Source organism: Leptonychotes weddellii, chromosome 14 (assembly GCF_054177405.1).
Source record: "Leptonychotes weddellii isolate Sample4059 chromosome 14, ASM5417740v2, whole genome shotgun sequence".
Taxonomy (NCBI): Eukaryota; Metazoa; Chordata; class Mammalia; order Carnivora; family Phocidae; genus Leptonychotes; species Leptonychotes weddellii.
Genome location: NC_138382.1, coordinates 59,743,017 through 59,763,872, shown reverse-complemented (window position 1 = coordinate 59,763,872; position 20,856 = coordinate 59,743,017). Strand labels below are relative to the sequence as shown.

The window sequence follows — 20,856 nt, the reverse complement described above, 5'->3', positions numbered from 1 at the left end:
TGGAGCCCGACACAGGGCTGCATCTCACCACCCTAAGATCACCACCTGAGATGAAATCAAGAGCGGGTGGCTTAACCAACTGAGCTACCCAGGCACCCCATTAATTGGGGGCACTTTCTTAGTCTTTCATGACCTTGACACTTTTAAAGATTATTTTGTTGACTGTTTTTCAATTTGGGGTTATCCGTAATTTCCTTATGGTTAGATCCAAGTTGTGCATTTTTGGAGGGATATCACAGAAGTGGGGCTGGGTTTTTCTCTTGTTGATCTTGTTAAATGGCGCTCAATGTCAATTTGTCCAATTACTGACGACGTTAACTTTGAATATTTGATTAGGGTGGTGTCTGCCAGGTTCCTCCACTGTAAAGTTACTATTTTCCCCTTGCAATAAATATGGATTTTGTAGAGAACTTCATTAAGCTATATAAATATCCTGATGGGACAACAGAACAGTTAAAATCTTTATTCTGAATTGAAGCAGCATTCAATTCAGCCTCAAGAAAACAAACTAACACATCTTCATAATATATTTGCTATAGTTATATTTAAGAAATATAGTACCCCTAAAAAGATTTCTCATAACCTGCATGGAGAAAAGACTCCTGGGGGGAGTTTCCCATAATATAGACACTGCAGTTTCAAAAGCAAATCTACTTTTATCTGCACAAGTTACAGACGTGATGACATTTAGATGTGCAACCCGTAATCCCTGGGGAAACAGTGCAAAATTTACATGATTTGCCATCGAGTTCTATCCTTGGAGCTGGCATTGAAAATACAACGAGTTTTTGACTCATCTGAACTTTCTTGTTGTTCTTTTAACAAAAGTCTTTTAACTGAGCTAAAACAACAAGCCAGGCTAACCGTGGCTCGAGTCTGTACAGGGTCACATACAACATGGGTCCTTGTAAAACATCCTATAAAAGCTGTGTCAGCCGTGGCAAATCTCCACCAGGTCAGGAGGCTCACTTGAAGTGTCCCAGTTCTGAAGGGTTCCAGAAACTCCCATGGGAGAATCACCTGTCGTCTTTTTAGTCAAGCTTTCTCCCCCAGAAGCTTTGTGTTAACTGAAAAACACAGGACCTACGATGACAATGACGCACTCACGCTCAGAGCACAGAATCTATCATTCAGATGGGCTTGCAGAGAGAGGCCTCGGGGCTCTGCAGTAGAGACTCATTCTGTGCTTTAGAATTGATGATGAGGTTCTTACAAGAGCAATCAGAATCAACTCGAACTTTCTTTTCTTGTCCCCGGCAAGCACAATGTAGAAACCTTTCCTAAGGCAATCGCTAACAGTTTGGGTTTGTTGTATGAATTCCTAGGCCTGAGTAAAGGTGGCTCTCATTGCCTCAGATTTCCGTTTTCTAATAAAATGTTCTCTTTAGAGACTGAAAATGAGGCCGATATGCAAAGTCAAGCAAGGAAGGCGAGGGGAAAGCCAGCTAGGTGAGCCAGAGAAGAAGGGTCAATTTGGGGTGTCAGATCAAGGTGGACCTGGGGCAGAACTCAGGAGACAGGGGAAGTGAATTGAGTGGCCTGAGAGGGGAGAGCCGGGTACAGGGAGAGGAGTCAATTAATTAGAGTCTAAGAGCCGGCTGCTCCCGAAGTGGGTTATCTGGGCACACTAGACTGGTTGCATCGGAAGGGCAAGAATCCCATGGATAGATGATGCCTCTGGTGGTTCACAGACCTCTAGAGGGTTTACCTTCTACAAACCCTGCTCCCCCAAATAAGACTTCACTCCTGCATGCAAGGATGACTGTGTCCTCACTCCAAATCTCTCTCAAACCAATGTCTTCTCCATCTTCATCCCCATCCTTTCCTTCAAACCCTCAGGGCCATTCTCAGACCCTGGGGGATGCAAGACAAGTAATTTCTCTAAGTCTCCCTTTGGTTTTTTCCCTCCTTTTCCATAAATGACATCATGGACAAATTCTATCATCTGCACGATGCTAGAAAGATACAAGCTCAGCAGGGGCAGTGTTTTGAGGCTGCTGATAGACCAGGGGCAATCATGTTCCTCTTGGCCATCTGCCAGGCAAGCCACGGAGCTGCTCCAGAGGGAGCCCACCATCTGGAGGCATGGTGGACAGCATGGCTGCAGGGTGTTTGGAGAGGTTACGTTTGCCCTCCCGGCCTGCGCTCAGCACCCCTGCACCCTCCACACACTGTAGGAAGTGCGGTGTTGCGATGAGCCCTGCTTCCACCCCACCAGCAGCCTGGTCCGCAGCTGGACACCCCACCCCGCTTCTCTCCTGGCTGATGAGTTACTGTTTTTCCAGAAGCAAGAATTCACTTGGTAAATTCCCAGAGCATAAGGTAAGTCTCAGATCTTGAAAGGCTGCCGTGGAATCCTGCCCTCACAGAGGAGAGAAAGACAAAAGGAGGAAGGATGGGAAAGGAGCCAAGGAGAGGTCACGTGAATGGTCAGGGAAGAAGAAACATGTCTCTTCCTTGTCCCCAGTGCCATCCCTGGTTCAGGCCTCGGACAACGGCAACCCCCTCTGCCTCTAGCCTCCCAAGGTCACCTGGGAAATCTAACTAAATTAGACAACTTTTTAAAGGATGTTTTAACCTTACTTAGGTCTGGTTTCTTAAAAGGTTGTCTACCCTTCTGCATTACCTCTTACTGACAGTCCCTGCTGCAGGGCAGGGAGGTAGTGACATTTATTCTTCCTCTTTTCTCATTTCTTCTACTTCCTGTGTTTATCTAGGCTGCAAGTCTCCTAAGATGACTAAAACTATGCGGACAAGTAAAACAGATGACACACATCTGCAGTTTTAATGACACAAGATAAATCTTGGAAATGTATGCAGAGAGATGTATGTTACCGCCAGGCCTAAGATGCTGTTGAGTGAGTTAAGTTGTATATAAATGTCGGCTTCCTTTTTCTTAATCATTCAAAAGACCAAATGGAAAGGATTAGCCTGTCACTTTAGGGAGTAGAAAATTGAGTTGAATCCTATGGAAAGTGATGAAGATTTGGGATTTTCTCATTTTGTCTCACATTTCTTTCTCCACCACCCCCATCCCATCTGCTCATGTCAACAGTTTGCTTTGAATGAAACGTGGTTAAGTTTCTACATTTTACCAACAGGCTTGAGCAATGTATTTCTCTGGGTGTTATATCAGTTCAGAGACAATTTTTGATAAGAAAAACTAGGAAAATCCAATAAAATGAATTAAAAATATGAACTAATGATAATTCACCCTTTGCTGTCCCTACCATTTGTTCACGGTCTGTATTGTCTATAAATATATAATGGGGAGATAATCACAAAGAACCAAATTTTCTACTTACAATCTTAGATTTTGTATATTGACAAATGAATCATCTGAAGCCCAAGGTCAAGCATTTAGTTAATAGCACTGTGATGTCCAGAATAGAGGTATCTCTCAAGTCACCCCAGGCTCTTATCACTCAATAATACTACTTCAGTTTAAGCAAATTGTAGAGATATCCTTTTAGCCAAAACCTACCCAACAAGAAATTATGTCAGTGCTAAAAATCCTGAAAATATACTCATTTTCTAGGCATCAGTGAAGCCGGGCAGTTATTGCATAGGAAAGTTTCTGACCTAAAAATAATGGATCTTCAATGAAAGAAAACTGGACCCATGTATATCCAAGAGAGCAGTAACAGAATGAGAGGAAGTGAACCAAGCCAGGAACTGTCACCATCAAAAGGTGGAACACGACGTGAAGGGACATAAGGGGGGTGAAGCTCAAGGAAGTAGAAGGTTTTCAAAGTCAGAGAGCAGCTACCATATTTAAGAAAGCGTAAAGCCATAGGTATGTTCCTCATTTCCTTGAGAAAAGGAAATAGTCATTTGGGATCCAACTATAATATCCGTAAGAATTATATTTTTATCTCCTATTACAGCTAGAATAGTTTATTTACTTAGTGCCTATCAGACTCTATATTTTAGGTTATGCTGTATGAAATTCCCAATATTTGATTTCAATCTATAAAAAAGGCTATTTCAGATGGATTTGGCCTAATTCATTATCTCTAATGTCTAATTCTAACCTTGCCAGATGGGTATTATTATTCCCATTTACAGATGGAGAAACAGATGTAAAGAAGAAGAGCAATGTGCCCCGAGGTACCAAGAGGTGCCATGTTCCCACCCTGGGTCTTGCAGACCCCAGAGCCAAGGGTCAGGAGCCTTCCTCCCAGTAGCACAGCCTGGAGTTGTCTGTGTTAGCAGGTAGCTAAAGATGTATTTAATGGAATTATGGACCTTAAGTCATCACATTTAGTCTATTAAGTTTTGAAACATATTTTATACCACTAGCCAGCTTATCACATTGACCAAATTACCTCATTATACTTATCTAGTCTTCTGATCTGTAAAAAGGAGATGATTAGGCAAAAGGGTTGATTAGGTCCTTTTTCATTTTCTTAAATTTGAATAATATTTACAAATACAATAAATAGAATTTTTAGTTTTTTAAAAAATGGTTACATAAAAAATTATCATTGTTCTTTGAAAACTATCCAACCAACACAGAAAAGTTTAAAGTAGGAGAAAATCTTTCTAGACCTTCCCTTCTCCTCTAACTTTGGTAGTCTCCATCTGGAATTTTGCCAGATCCAAATGTGTGACCCTGAGCCACTCACTTTAGCTTCTCTCAGACTCAGTTTCTTCGTGTGCAAAATGAGTGGGTGACATCAGCTCAGCCTCCTCCCAGAGGAAGACGAATGTGTTAAAGTAGGTGAAAGTGTCCCCAGATGGGCTTGTGTGCAAGGTTTTATATCCCGTTACTGGGAGTCGTGATCATTCGCTTCCCTCTCTGGAATTTGCCAGGATAACCAGCAGGTGGGAATGCCTGCCAACCCTCTTCCTCCCCAGGGTCTCACTGTTAATTAGCGAGTTACCTCCCTCAATGAATCAGGACAATAAAGGTCGGGTATCTCTGAGCTAATCAAATGATATTTAAAAACTGGAAATAGCCAACAAATGATGATTCAACCAAAATAAAAATTCTTATAAAACCATCTCTGACTCATGTTCACATCACTCCTGATAAACGAGACCAGGAGGAAACCAGTGAGTGTGAGTGGACTCCCGGGAGTCACCTGATTACATCTCCTCTGCCTCACTCATCTCCCCCGACCCCCCCCCCCCAAAGACACAGGTTCTGTGAGGTTAATGGACTGTTTGGAAGTTTTCATTTCCTCTGCACCACCTGCCCACTGACCCCCATCATCTCACGACTTTAGAGTTAAGTCAATAAGTAAATGCACACATCATTTAATTTTGGAGCTGACAGGGGCCCAGAAGATCATCTGGTAACTTACAACCCAGAAACACAGTTAAAAATACAAGGTTCTGTGCCATCAAGAATATGGATGGGTTTCGGGGCGCCTGGGTGGCTCAGTCAGTTAAGTGTCTGACTCTTGGTTTTGGCTCAGGTCATGATCTCACGGTAGTGGGATTGAGCCCCAAGTGGGGCTCCGCGCTTAGTATAGAGTCTGCTTCATATTCTTTCTCCCTCCCCCTCTGCCCCTCCCCAAGCACGCACTCTCCCTCTCTTTCTCAAATAAATAAATAAAATCTTTAAAAAAAAAAGAATATGGAAGTGTTTAAATTAACCACATTAATAAGCCACATACTAAAAATGCACCTGTCTTGTGATCAAAGGATATTTCTCTTCCGTTGCTGGAACAAACAAGTGTTTTAAAGTCAACTAAGAGGGGCACCTGGGTGGCTCAGGCGTTAAGCGTCTGCCTTCGGCTCAGGTCATGATCCCAGGGTCCTGGGATCGAGCCCCGCATCGGGCTCCCTGCTCCGCGGGAAGCCTGCTTCTCCCTCTCCCACTCCCCCTGCTTGTGTTCCCTCTCTCGCTGTGTCTCTCTCTGTCAAATAAATAAATGAAATCTTTAAAAAAAAATTAAAAATAAAGTCAACTAAGAGGGGCGCCTGGGTGGCTCAGTCGTTAAGCGTCTGCCTTCAGCTCAGATCATGATCCCAGGGCCCTGGGATCGAGCCCCACATCGGGCTCCCCACTCAGCGGGAAGCCTGCTTCTCCCTCTCCCACTTCCCCTGCTTGTGTTCCCTCTCTCATTGTCTCTCTCTCTCTGTCAAATAAATAAATAAAATCTTAAAAAAAAAAGTAAGAGGCGATCACAAACAATAATTAATATCTGTAGTTTTCAAAACACTTTACATGTCAACTCACTTGATCCGGGATGCTGGAGGAAGGGAATTTACGTTTACTTAAAACTACCTTATTGAAAATGTGAATAGAAAAACTTAAAAAGGAAAAAAGAAAGAAAATGTGCCAGCACATTGGATTTGTTACTGCACGTAATCCTTAATAGCAACAGCTAATCATAGGTATTATTAAACCCTTTTGCAGTTCACAAAGCCAAGGCTTCGGGAGGTGGACTAGCTTGATGAAGTCATTCTGAGTTGCCCACCTCTGCAGGGCTCTTTCCCTACAACCTAGTCCTCTTAGAGACTGTACGCTTTGGTCTTGATGAGTCTGTGGGTTACTCTATGGCTTTAGAAAATAAAGCATTTTCAAATTAAAGTCAGGCTGATACTGAAAAATGTCAACTTTCTTCCTACACTATGTTCTCACTTCCACAGTGTAGGATCCCTCCTTGGTGGGCAGTCCCACGCTCTGCCAACCAAGGTCTAATTATTTCAGGCACCTTGTTTACCCAGAAGTGTTCTCCTTTAAGAGCGCTCCAATCTTGCCCTCACTGAAGAATACCCCAGACCCACCCCTGGGGCAGCCAGAGTGGGGGTTTCCATATCACTTCATTATTAGCCTGGTCTGTTACCAAGCGCGATACAATACCCCTTAGTAAGTGCACCACCGGGACGCCTGGGTGGCTCAGATGGTTAAGCATCTGCCTTCGGCTCAGGTCATGATCCCAGGGTCCTGGGATCGAGCCCCACATTGGGCTCTGTGCTCAGCAGGAAGCCTGCTTCTCCCTCTGCCTGCCTGTCTGCCTACTTGTGATCGCGCGCGCTCTCTCTCTCTGTCAAATAAATAAAATCTTAAAAAAAAAAAAAAAAAAAAGTAAGTGCACCACCACCCAGACACCTTATTTTCATGCAGTTCAGCTGACCCCTTAACAGGAGTAGAACAGAAGTCTAATCAGGAAAAAAGGAAAAGAACAAAAGAGCAAAATAAACCAAGTCAAATCTGCTGGAGTCTTTGTCCTATTTACCCAACCCCTCATGAAAGTTTGAGTAAAATATACAACCCAAAAGGATTATACATTCCATGACATTCTATCTGCCCCAAGTTCTGTTGATACTCAAAATATGGCTTTACAAAAAAAAAAAAAATTTAGAACGTAAACAAATACAGATCTATAACCAATCTGGGAAATTCTCACTTGCTAAAAGCCAGAGAAGTATTTCAACTACTGCCGCCTTATCGCTCTCAAAAGATTTTGGCAAAAAGAAAAACATCCAAATTTAAATAGAGAAAATAAATCTCCAAGTTTTGTTTTCATTTCTGATGACAAATATCAAAATACATTTAAAGGCCGCACAGCGCACCTTTACCCACCCCAGCAGATGGAGCATACAAGAAATTCTTGATCAGAAGTGCTAACAGGAAGACAACACCAGGATAAACTGAAGGTATAAAAAGAACCTCCAGGAGGAGTCTACGCAGCCTTGAATTAACCTAAGCAAACTCCCAAGTCTCCATATTCAAGTGCCAACCACCCAGCTTTAACCAGTCCTTGGGGTGGGAGTGGGGGGCCTTCATTATTACTAATAAACAAAAATACAAAACAATATGTCAAGGAAAGTTGAGACCTTGATATTTTTCTCTCTCTCACAATATTAACTTAAGTTTAGCAACAGTTAGGGTGGAGGGAGGAAATCCCTACATTCATACCCATCCCCCTCGAATGTCTTTTTCTTTTTTTTTTTTTCCTTCAGAGGACTGTGTACAATGCATTTAAAAAATCCATTGTTGGGGCAAGGGAGACGGAGATGTTTTTTCTCCCAGCTAATAATGGATTCAATTGCCTTGAAGTCAATGAACTCCTGGGTAGGAAATACCAAGCAGACAAACAGGAATAGAATAAGCAATGCACCATCCAGATGATGTGTGTTAGACCTACATTCTAGACTACTTAAAGGGCACCCTTTAATAGGAAAAAACACTTCACTCAGCAAAACGATTCCATTTTACTTTAACCTTAAAAAGTTTCCTGAATTATTACTCGAAAAATGAGAGTGTTTCAACACTTGAGATTAAAGTAATCTAAATATGAAATCTTCAGTTGCAAGAACAGCCATGAAAGCGCTATCCACCCAGGCAATGTCATCAAGACCTACTGTTACCAAGAGATTGGAACCTGGCATCCTATTCTCTCTAATCTGAGCCAACTCCCTTGTCAATTAGATGAAGGTTATCTATTAACAGTCATTCTCCTTCCTCATTCTATATCTTCCCACAGATAAGAAAGCCAGGCCATATTTACTTTCATTATCAACTATCTGATAAAAACAAATGAAGAGCTTTTTCTCCACTTGATAATGAGTCTCTGAAATCTGTTACTGTCGTGCTAAAACTACAACGGTAACCGGGGGCCAGGCTCTCTGTTAAGCTCTTTATCTACATTTTCTTTTTTTTTTTTTTTAAGGTTTTTTATTTATTCATTTGACAGAGAGAGACACAGCGAGAGAGGGAACACAAGCAGGGGGAGTGGGAGAGGGAGAAGCAGGCTTCCCGTGGAGCAGGGAGCCCGATGCAGGGCTCGATCCCAGGACCCTGGGACCATGACCTGAGCCGAAGGCAGACGCTTAACGACTGAGCCACCCAGGTGCCCCACATTTTCTTGTTCAATCCCCCAAGAACTCTGTGGGGAAAGTACTATTATCCCCATTTTACATCTCAGGAAACTGAAGCTTACAAAGCTTCCACAGTTGAACCTTGCTCCCAGGCAACATGGATTGCAAGTGACCAAGCCCGATTTGAGCCTGGACTTGGAACCCTGCAGTCCTTGCTGTGAAGCATGCTCTCTCCAACCCGTCCATTTTGCAAATCCACACCCATGCTCTCGTGACACATCTTGAACAGAAGTCTCCTCTTCTACAACTTTCTACACCGTGATTGACTCTTTCCCGTGTTTGTGCTTTGGCACTTGCTAGGGATAGTAAACCCCTTGAGAGCAGGCACTGGGGATTTCTTTTGATTTCCTGAGGACCTCACAGATGGATCACACCTCTCAAAAACAAAGGAGAGACAAAAGGAGGAAGCAGCCCAAGTGTCCCTCAAGGGGTAAATGGATACACAAAGCGAGGTGTCTATGCAAAGGAATATGACTCATGAATATTAAAGAAGAAAGAAATTCTGACATATGCTATGACATGGATGAACCTTGCTAAGTGAAACAGCTAGTCAAAAAAAAAAAGGACAAAGACTGAATGATTCCACTTAAACGAGGTACCTAGAAGAGGCAAACTAACAGAGCCAGAAAGGAGAACATGGCTGCCAAGGGCTGGAAAGGGAGAAGAAAATGGGGTTCATGTTTAATGTTTCAACTTTACAAGATGAAAGAAAAAGTTCCGTGGATGGTGATATCACGACAATGAGCATCTACTTAACGCCACTAAATCGTACATTAAAAACGGTTAAGATGGTACAATTTATGTTCTATGCACTTTACCACAATTAAAATTAAAAACAAACAAGGGCAAGAGGAGTGCCCGTCACAGAAATGCCTCGACATGCTTGTTGGGGCTGCTGGAGGGCAGAAGTCTGGCCGCTGGCTCAGGTGTCAGGGAGCTGCCCCCCACCCCCACCAGGGAGTCATCCTGCCGGTGTGGCCTGGAAGTCCCCTGACAAGGACGAGCCATTCAGGGCTGCCACTCCTGTGTTTCCACAGCCTGGCGACACGCAGATCACTCTCAGAATGCACCCTTTCGGACAACCGTGGAAGCACGAACCAACAGCAAACTCCAAGGAGGAATGTCTTTGAGACCTCGATGGGCACCTCTTCCTGTCCCAGAGGCTGGGCCGGTGTAAGGGTGCAAATGCCAGAAGGCAAGTCTGGGCATATATCATCTCCCTTGTTATGGAGCCATCGTGGCAAAAACAAAAAGGGGAAAGGTAGTTTCCACCCTGGAAATGGGACAAGCCAGAGTTCATCTGCAAAGGAAACAATATTCAGAAATGTGACAGCTTGGGATTCCTTTGATGACAGAGGGGTGGCGATTAAGGAGCTGCCCTCCTCCCAGGGACAGAGGGCTGCCTGGACAGGGAAAACGTAGCTTGACTCATGTCCTTCTCTTCCAATCAGAGCCCTGTGGCCTCCAATGACTCATGTCCTTCTCTTCCAATCAGAGCCCTGTGGCCTCCAATGACTCATGTCCTTCTCTTCCAATCAGAGCCCTGTGGCCTCCAATGACTCATGTCCTCTTCCAATCAGAGCCCTGTGGCCTCCAATGACTCATGTCCTTCTCTTCCATTCAGAGCCCTTTTATTTTAATTCCAGTATAGTTCACATACGGTGTTGTATTAGTTTCAGGTGTACAATACAGTGATTCAACACTTCCATACATCACCCGGTGCTCCTCACAACATGTGCCCTCCTTCATCCCCATCACCTACTTCACCCATCCCAACACCCTCCCTCTGGAGACCGTCAGTTTGTTCTCTATAGTTGGTTTTACTATTTTTTAATGAGTCAAAGTTTATACAAAGGAAATAAAACTTCTGCATTGATGACTATGCTTTTTTATTGTGGTAAAATATATATAACCTAAAATGTACCATCTTAACCATTTTTAAGTGTACAGTTCTGTGACACTAAGTATGTTCACGACTGTTGTGCAACTATCACCACTAACCGTCCACAGAACCCTTCTCATCTTGCAAAACTGAAACTCCACCTATTAAACACTGACTCCTTATTCTCCCCTTCCCCCAGCCCCTGGCAACCACCATTCTACTCCACGAACATTTCTGAGACCTCAATAAATGCCTTCTCCTTTTACTTTCTCTCCTCCTTAGGCAGGCAACCAGGCTTTTAATTTAAATGCTTGCTTTGGGGATGTGGTGTCAAGGAGTCAAAGTTCTTCCTGGCTTTTGTAAAAATCTAAGCCATCAACAAGATTATGCAAGGCATTTTAGAAACCGGTCCTTTCTCCCTCCACCCCTGGGTGTTTTGCTCTGTTCCCTGGAAGTTCCTAGGGGAACCGGCAAGACTTATAGAGGAGACTCCAGGCTTCAAGTTCACAGATTTGTCAAGGATCCCTGTGTGCCCTGCATGGACTAGCAGCTTCAAACTTGACCACGTGGATAGAAACAGTCAAAAGTGATGTAGACATGTGACTGGAAATCACAGCTAAAGCCAGTGCAGACAGGTGTCGGGATGGCCTCCTTCCCACAACCTAGCACCTTCTAAAGCCTTAAATCTTGGATATAAGCACAGGGTGGGAATATCCCCCAAAGGACTGGGGTTAAATGTTCTGTTAGCTGGACAGGTTGAGGGCTTGAAGACAAAATTAAGTTAATTTATGTAAATTTTAAAATGTATTTTTTTTTTGCAAGCCTTTGCTTATGGACTGAGATTCATAACTTCAACCACAGTAAAAGCAGAGGGCTAGCTTAGCTTGTAGTAAGCACTAAGTAGGCAGAATAAAGAGGGTAATGATTAAGAGACTATAAAAGCCAGACTACAGGGATTCAAATCCAGCTTGCCGCTAGCTATATGCTCCTGTCCTAAACCACAGTGTCTCGGTTTCTTCATCTGTAACAACAACGAATAATAATGGTATCTTCCCCAACAGAATGTTACAAAGGTCAAAGATAAAAATACGTACATGGCACTTGAAAGAGGGCCCAACTTTCAGAAAATAGTCATTATCAGAAGCAGCTTACATCTACTTTGCTCTCAGAGTATCTGCTCTTAGGGAAGCCTGAACTCAGAAAAGAAATAAAAAAATTTGAACTTTTCCAACGTTACGCTCTTCTGAAAAAAGCTCAATCACACTTTGTGGTTGAAAATAAACCGATGTTAAAGGTTCAAGGTTTTATTCAATTGTACACATACTGTATTATGTCTTCCTCTGTTCATATAAACTCTGTCCTTGGTTTGGATCCATTCTTCATAAAGCCCCAGTAATCGTTACTTTGTATTTGTCCAAGTATTTGCAGTAGTCGATTGTGTAATAATTTTTGCTTGCATTTTTCCAGGCCAATTTTGAAAGGTATCATTTGTGGCAGAAAGAGTTCAGTGGAACTTGCAAGAGATGGCCCACATTATCAAGCCCAAGAGGACCCTTGAGGAGTTCCTGAGCCGTGCCAATGCACCTAGAGTGCGTGGGTTGGAGGGAGGAGTGGTACCTCAGGGGACAAAGGCCTCGAAGGTTTATACACCTTTAAGGCAGGTGCTAAGGACAAAATTGTTTCTATTACGGATTTCCCAATTCTCTCAAAACAATGACTAGGAAGCAAATACCAGGTGACAAATCTCCCCTTTTGGTGACAAAACTGATGATCCTCCATGGCAACTGCTCTCATGTTCTCCGACTCCCACTCTTCCCTAGAAGTCCCCACCTTCCAGTTTAAAGCCCTCTGGAACTGATCGGCCGGTCTGCTGGAAAACCACAGGCTTCCCTGGGGAAGATCGTTCTACCCTGGCCAGAAGCCCAGTGCTCTGGCTTGTTCTGCCCCGGCCTCTGGATCCCAGGGCTGGAGCTGGATGCGCAGCACAGCCTGGTGGCCGCTCCCCACCGCCTCCATCACGTTTGTGGCCCCACCTTTCATTTGCAAGGGATAATAAAGGTTATGAAAAGTGGCTACCCAGAAGTTGCATAGAGGTGTTGTTTTCCTTGGAATACCTCCGTTATGAATCCAGTTCGGTTCTAAAGCTTATCAAGAACCTTCTACTTCGTGGATAACGGTCATTAAAAAGTATTGGGAAATGAATGTTATAACACCAACCATGAGAGAAAGCTGGAAAAGACCATAGAACCTCGAAAGAACTCTGTTTTCAAAATTATAGAGCTCAAGAAAAACTAAGTGGAGTCAGAGTAAAACAAGAAAGTAGGTAGAGACATTTGTAGTAATGTTGAGGAGACTCTCACAATGGAAGGTGGATGACAGGGGCTCTTTGTTGGATATAATTTCCCTTCAGAACTCCCCCCCACTTTAATATACATCAGGCGTGTTGGTTTCACTTCCCAGTCGTGATTTGGGTTGATGTTCCACTTACAAAAGGAAGAGAGGAAAGGAAGGAGGGAGCCAGAGGGGCTGGAGGGGAGAGAGTTCCAGATGTCCAGGGCCAGAATCTAAAGAGAGAAGGGACAGAGGATGGGTGTTTAGCAGTGAGTGAGTTGGAGCTGACCAACACAGCTTCCTTGGGAGCTAAAAAATAGGACAGAGGCCTGGGCAAGTTTGGGGAGTAAAACTATGAAAGGAGAGGCACCGTTGTCAGGCAGGATGGGTTGGGGGAGGGAGTGACCCGGAGGGGGGGGGGCGCAGGGGGGGGCATTTCCACTGCCTCCCGAGAGCCAGATGCTCTCAAAATTCTAATGGAAATCTTTCAGGCTGCAATTTAAGCTCTTTGTCACTTTTCAAGTCCCAATAAAAAGAATCACATTCGCATACCACGCTGCACTTCGTATCATCTCACTTAAGATCCGCTCGCTAGAGAGTTGCATTCATCTGAAGCTACAGAAACACATACAGGATGTGAATTCTAGATATGGGCAACTGGGCCCGGGTATCTCAAGAGCAGCACTCTGGACATTTGGGGCAGGGTAATTCTTCATTGTGGGGGAGCTGGGCTGTGCGTTGTAGGCTGTTTAGCTGCACCCTACTAGATTCTAGTAGCACCTTCCCCACTCACAGACCAATCTCTCAGGGCGGAGTCTGCTGATTCCAGTCTGGAAGCTTGGCTAGTTTGCATGGTGTTAACTGCCAAACCTTCCTCCTCCCAGCTGGGTAAGGGAGCTTCTCACACTTCAGTGTGCATACAAATTCCTGGGGATTTTGTTCAATTGCGGATTCCGATTCAGTAGGTCTGAGATGGGGCTCAGGATTCTCCAGTTTCAAGGAGCTCCCGAATGATGCCAAAGCTACAGGTCCCCAGACCACACTGAACAGCAAGGCCCCCACCGCACTGGTTTAGGAATGGGAGGGAGCTGGGTAGGAAAAACAGGCGGAGCTAGGACCCTGTGCAGCTGTGGGACCACTTGGCTGATTCCATAGCCTCTGAGCACACCAGTATCCTCATGAGAAAAATGGTGGTGATTCTAGGATTAAGTAAGATAGTGGAGATAAAGCAACCAGTTTAGCATCTGGCACTCAAAAAATTCCCTTCCCCTTCCCTCTGAGCTCCTCCCAGCACCAGCCTAGAAACCTCAAGATCAAGGCGTCCCTGGGGATTGCAGGGAATTCCCTAGAAGAGAAAACTAAATTCCATTCTCAATAGTGGTTGGAGAGGGAGGGGTTTCTTCTCTTCTCCATCTTCTATTTTATCCCCTCTATGCTGGTTATACTATAACATCTGTCATCCTTGGGAGGCTGTGAATTGTTTTGATAATGAAGCATATGATGAAAAGAATATTTAAAAAAACAATGTACACATTGTGATTTCATGCAAAAGCAATGCCTCCCACACTCGGGGCCCATCTCTGTGCTGTATTAAACACTGATCTGAAATTTTTTCTAAAGGAAAAATGATCCCAAACAGGGATAATCACAAGTGCCTTGGATATGATCTAAGTTTCCAATACAGTTTGATCATTTTCATCCCCAAATGAATGGATTCTGCCCATTTGGAATTGTGTCAGAGGAGAATTCCTGCTATCCTTTGCAAGGATAAAATGTTCTAATGCAAAATACTAATTTGCGAGGCTAAATATAGCCTTGGAATCACATGGCACACGGGCCTTGATTTTAATACACATACAGAGAGAGCTTTTGAATTCAGGGTTGTGAAGTACTTGAATTTTCTCGAAACTTAATATGTATTCCTTTGGCGCTCCCCCAACCCCCCACATAAAGAGGGCTAGACAATGGGTTTCTTTCTCTGTATATAGGCTGTATCACAAAATTTACATGAGGCACTGCTCCAAACAAAGTGTTTCTGCATTATTCCCCTGAGCAAATGACATCATGATAACGTGAGCCAATCCGGTCAGGGAGAGGGGCTGAGAGCAGTCAGTTAACCGCCTACAGGAAAATGTGGTTTGGCCTTCCTAGAACCTTCTATACACACTTCACCCAGGTGTGCGGCTCAGGTAGGCCCCACAGAGCTCTGCATTTGAGACAACTAACTGGGAAGGGGGAAGGCAGCCAGTGTTCCCCCCCCTCCCCTGCCCAGGGTCGGGCTTTCTCTGCTACGGGATGTGGTGGTGGCGGGGGGTGTCTGCAGGGCTGGTCTCTGCTACGGGACACTGGCTTGGTCCTGGCCCCACAGGTTCACTAGGGACATCGTGCGAAGGTCATGGGCTACAGATAGGCTGGCCATGGGGAACCCCTTCTCTTCACGGTCCTCAGTGTAGTGTGGGGGGCAGCTCTTCACACACTCTTTTAACAAAAGACTAAAAACCTGGAAGTCCTGGGCAATTTCTCTACACCTTACAAACCCAGGGCACTCTAAGCTCCATGCAGAAACCTCCAGCCCAGCCTCCTGTGACAATCCAGGGAAAACTACTTCGGCATCACTGTTTAGCTTGCACTGTAAGAACCTTCTCGAGGCCCCCTCACCAAAGCACGTGCAAAGCACGCTGGGTAGTTCAAAGAGAGGTTAACGTTTCTGGACCAGCATTTATTTATCTTTATGTATTGACTCAATTTCTCTTCAAGCCTACAGAGCAGGTAAGGAGTATAGGGGCTCCACAGGGCAGAAAGCTCAAGCAGAATCCACAGACCTTTTGAAGCACTTCCAGAATCACCTCTGGGTCGGAGCAGTGGAAACTGTCAAGACCTGAGGCAGGCAAGTCAGGCTGGATCAGCTGATTTCAGAACGTCCCTGGGGACCTGGTCCAGGGCACATTCCCATCTCTCCTAAATCAGAGTGGGGCGCTGCAGGCGTGGGGGCTCGGGTCCACTGCAGACAAGAAGTTCTCAAGCTTTATCTGACATCACCAGGAGAGCTGGGTTAAAAGGCAGTATCCAGAAAAAATAAATAACTGACTGTCTGTGCCAGAGCCCAGGAATACCTCTATAGACACTGGCAAGGCTGGACTGCATGTCGAGGTATGCTGCCCCAGTGAACAAGGCAGATTCCCAGGACGTTGGGTCTTCAATGTAGGACTTAGAGTAGAGACACTGGAAGGTCACTGGACATGACTTGGACAGTCCCCCCTCTGTGGCACATTTTAAGGGGGGGGACTTCCCTCCTGCAGACAGTGACTAAAAAGGAAACTTCACAGAGGCATCACAAACAGGGTCAGGAGCTACAATATTCTGCTTTTTAAATCATGTTGCTTGTAAATCCCTGGTTACTTCTTCTAACCGACTCACTTCCTTAAATGTCCAGGCTTGTCCTAGTAAGACCCCAGGGCTGGCTGGCACAGAGGATTTGCTGGAGAGAACTTTGGACCAGAGGGGGAGAATACCTTTTATGTGTCTTTGTATAAAAGAATGATTTGTAACGCTTACAAATTTACTCAGAATTAATGTTTCTGGTGTGGTCACCCCACCATGGTGCTACTTAATAATTCATCCACCCTGCAAGATCTGCAAATCTGCGAAGTTAAATGGTAAGACATAAATGGACTGGATTGACCAGGCTTCTCAGGCTCTTCTGAAAGCCTTTTTAATTTTAACCTGAACTGCAACTCTTAATAAATTAATCCCTGTTCCCATCTTAGTGACTGAGTAAACTCATTAGAGCCGGCAAAGAATCTTGCAGGAGTTACGGAAGGGAAGTCCCATTGACATCCATCACACTACGGGTCACTGAGTGAGCTTAAAGCCCAGGATTAGGGCCCTGAAAATTTGGGTCCATTTGCCCAATGAGGGGCCATTTCTGACTTACTCAAAGCATAAAGAGGAAGCAAGTAAAGAAAAATGGAAAAAGCCTCAGGAGTGCAAGTGTTTTGAGGGTAAAGAGAGAAGAATGTCAGCCAGACTCCCCCAAGTCGAAAGGAGGCTCGGTGGGGGGGGCGTGTAGGTGAGGTAGGGCTGGAGAATCTCGGTGCTCAAGGCTTTTCCATCTGATCAGTGTGAGGGATGAACCACTGACCTGCTACACAATTGCTGGATTTTATAAATTACACTTTAAAAACCATTCATTTGCATCTACCATAAAGATGAAAGGAGATTCCAGGGATGCCTGGCTGGCTCAGTTGGTGGAACATGCGATTCCTGATCTCGGGGTTGTGAGTTCGAGCCCCATGTTGGGTGTTTAAAGATTATTTAAATAAATAAGTAAATCTTAAAAAAAAAAAAAAAGATGAAAGGAGACTTTGTTAACTTAGGAAAACAGCCGATTTGGGGAGAAACACAACACATGCGAGGTGCTTCCATATATATCTCGTTAAACACAAGTTTTCAAATAGGCAGGTTTTGGTATCCCCATTTTTATAGGTGAAGGAACTAAGATTCCATTTCAGTGACATGCTCAAGATCTTATCGAGAACTTGATCAAGGCACTAATGTGTTTTGGTCCCACCAAGGTTCTGGATCTGCTCACTCAGGCTGCTCCACGTAAGCATCAAAACCAACCAGAAAAGCCCTGCACAGAGCTAGGAAAGGAAGGGGCCAAAGGACGATAACGTACATTCCCCACCGAGTCCTGTAGCTCCCCCGGCTCCCCTAGCATTCATACCATGATCCCCTCAACCAGGACATGTATCCTCCAAGACTTACAAGACCAAACAAAAACACCCAACTTCCCAAACCCACTTGAGGGAGGCTCCATCATCTCACCCCCCTGCCCCCCCCGATCGCTGTCTTCTGCCTGGATAAGGAAATGAGTAGCATTCTGCCTCCACAGGCCCCCTTCTCCAGTGGCATGGCCCATTTGGTCACTCTGAGACTCCCACCTAGATGGGAACAAATACCAGTTACATGTCCCTGATCCCACTCGAATGTGCCCCCCAAGGCCTGGAAGTATGGGCGCGCCTGGATTTTAGAGACAACTACTACATGGGGAAGAGGTAGGTGGGCCCAAGGATGCCCTCAGGCCCTTCTCCCGAAGGGTCTGTCCTCTCTTGCACCTCCCCAATCTCAGAATTTACCTCAACAGGTAAAAAGAACCCTGGGCTGAAACCTGGAGAAAGCACATCTTGCTGTGCCGTAGGCAAAGGAAAGGTCATGATTAATTCATTCTTCTGGCACTCAACTCTCCAGAGAGTGGGGCAAAGAACAGAAATGATATTTGTATTGGGATTTGTTTTCTCAAAAACCAATCTCCAGAGGCTGTCCCAGAGTGGATTCCACAATGACGCTTCTGCACTCCTATAAATCATAATTTGTCCCTCTGCTGACATCACCCAGAGACCACAAAGTCCTAAACTGTCGATGGAAGGACGACAATATATTCACCACAGTCAACTCACAAGGCAAAGGGCAATCAGGGCAAGATAGCCATTCATTACATCTTAGAAACACACTTGTATCAGCAACAGTTGAAACAAATTTTTTAAACTTAGGTTTAAGCATATATTACTTAGAGTACTTCATTTCTTAAGTATCCTAGTTCATCAAGTGCTACTGAAAATCACATAGGCAAACTATAATTTTCTCCTTGAGCAAAATCCTATTGGAATAGAGCTGATTTCAACTTTCCTATAATAATACATTCCTGAAAAACATGTCTGAAGGGCAAAGGTCCAAAACTTGAACAGTAATCATAGATGTTCTTAGAAGGGGATTCTCTTGCAAAGAGCCTGGATCTCATCATCACGGATCATGGAGGCACTGCCACGTGCTGATGGGGAAGGCTGGTGCCAGTGAGGAATCCCTAACCTTAAGCTTTTTTAGCTTCACAGAGAAATCTATCCATGGGTGTAGAGTTTACACAGTATAAAGAAAATTATGCCGTTTCCTAGCAAAACTTACTAAAACTGTTGAACCTAATAAGTACATGAATTAATTGGTTCAAGTTTCCAATAGTTGGTGAAGGATCCCTGATCAATAATCTAAACAAAGGATGACTCCTGTTTCTCAAGATCAAAGAACAGTCATTCCAGAGGCTAATTCAAGATTGATCATCAATTCCACCAGCAGTGAGAAATGTATAAAATTAAAGAATGGAACTACATATCACCCTTTTGGTCTTTAGAAGTAACTTTCAACATGCTCCTGTTTCAATTGTTTAAATTCCTCAACACAAACTCCACCCAAATTCGATTTCATTCTTATCTGAAACATTTCTCATTATCTTAATAAGTAGAGACTTGCAGTAACACTCGTGATAGAAATCCGAGACATGGATGCTTTCCGAGTCAACCAAATCTCTAAGGATGCTATCTAGACAACAATTCTAATAATTAACCAGAAAGTCCAGAGTGTTAGCATTTCTCAAAGTAATATTTAATAGTTAATTCCATACTAAAATATGGAAAGTTTTAGAGTAAAACAACCAGTGGATCATTTTCCCCTCACTTGATAACAAGTTAAGACAACCTGCTTCGTCTTATTACCCTGAGATCCTGAGGCTCCTGAGTCAGCATGAGCCACTTACGGAAATGAAATAATCTCTGACCACAGGACCCTGAACTTTGCAGGCCAGGAGCCGTGCCAACTGTCAGGCCAGAACTATGAGATAATGGATATTTCAAAATGTCTGTCCCATCTCAGAGCCTGGCCACCTCTCTCACACCAGCACCTCAGCATCCCAGAGAGACACTGAAGTGAACTTCGCTGCCAGAGAAACATCTCAACACCTAACTGCATGCAGTCTGCTAGGGAAGGGACTGCGAGGCCCAAGGAGGATTACTTTCATTTTTCTTGGCTCCTAATTTTATTAGTGCAGCCCAAAATAATTGCAGGACCTACATAACCCAATGGGGTACCCACCCAAAGGAGAAGGTGCCCTCGGAGCAAACAGCCTGTGTCAAAACTGGGCAGGAGAAAGCCAGCCGTGGACAGCTATTTAGAAAGTATGTTAGGGCAACTTTTAATTTTTAAGGGCTGTATGTTTAACGAAACAGAGGGAGCTCCTTCAGAGATATACATCATTTTTAGACATGCTTACTCTGAAATTTTATTGATCAAGGTTGGGGATGCTGCCAGGCATCCCCATTTAATTAAATTAGGACCATTTCCAGGAAGAAAATTGTGATGCTTAAGTGAACTCTCTTTAATTAGAACACAACCAGGGAAAGAAATCTCCTGGGTTACAATGGTGGGCGTTGGCCTCCAGATGCCAGTGAATACGTGAAGAGGGAAGGTTGCTTCCCCTGAGGAACTTGTTGGCAGATTCGAAGATGAACTCTACAGAGATGTATAGTTGTGTGTTATGTGTGTGCGATCTCTTTTCAAAGGTAGATACATTTAAGGGGCGGGGGGGAGGAAGCTTGCCAAATTATTGGCGCTGCACTTAAAACTGCTGCAGAGAAGGGTAGAGATTTGTCAAAGTCTGACCACACAGCCTCTCGGCGCCAAACCAATACCACCCCACGCGGGAAACTGGGTTTACTGGGTCTGGAGAGACAACCCACCCACCATCTCTCCAAACAAGTCAACTTTCTTTCGACGCCCCCTTTTTGAGGATTAGGGAGGGATCCCCAGGGCTGGCGAGCGTCTGCCCTGAGGGCAGCGAGCTCAGTAACCCGCTGCCCGTCCTGCTCCTCCTCACTCCCCACTGCACACAGCCGGCCCTCAGCCTTCAGGGCCCCCCACCCGCCCCGCCTTCTTCCGCGGGTTCCCGGGCTCCCAGCACTCACGGACTTCGATTCAGT

The 20,856-nt window shown here is 44.6% G+C and overlaps 1 protein-coding gene across 8 annotated transcripts in view; it reads right to left on the bottom strand.

The window, feature by feature from the left end:
- The window catches only part of PALM2AKAP2 (PALM2 and AKAP2 fusion), a 441,240-nt gene that overhangs the window by 86,421 nt on the left and 333,963 nt on the right, over positions 1 to 20,856 (bottom strand). The window lies entirely within an intron of this gene.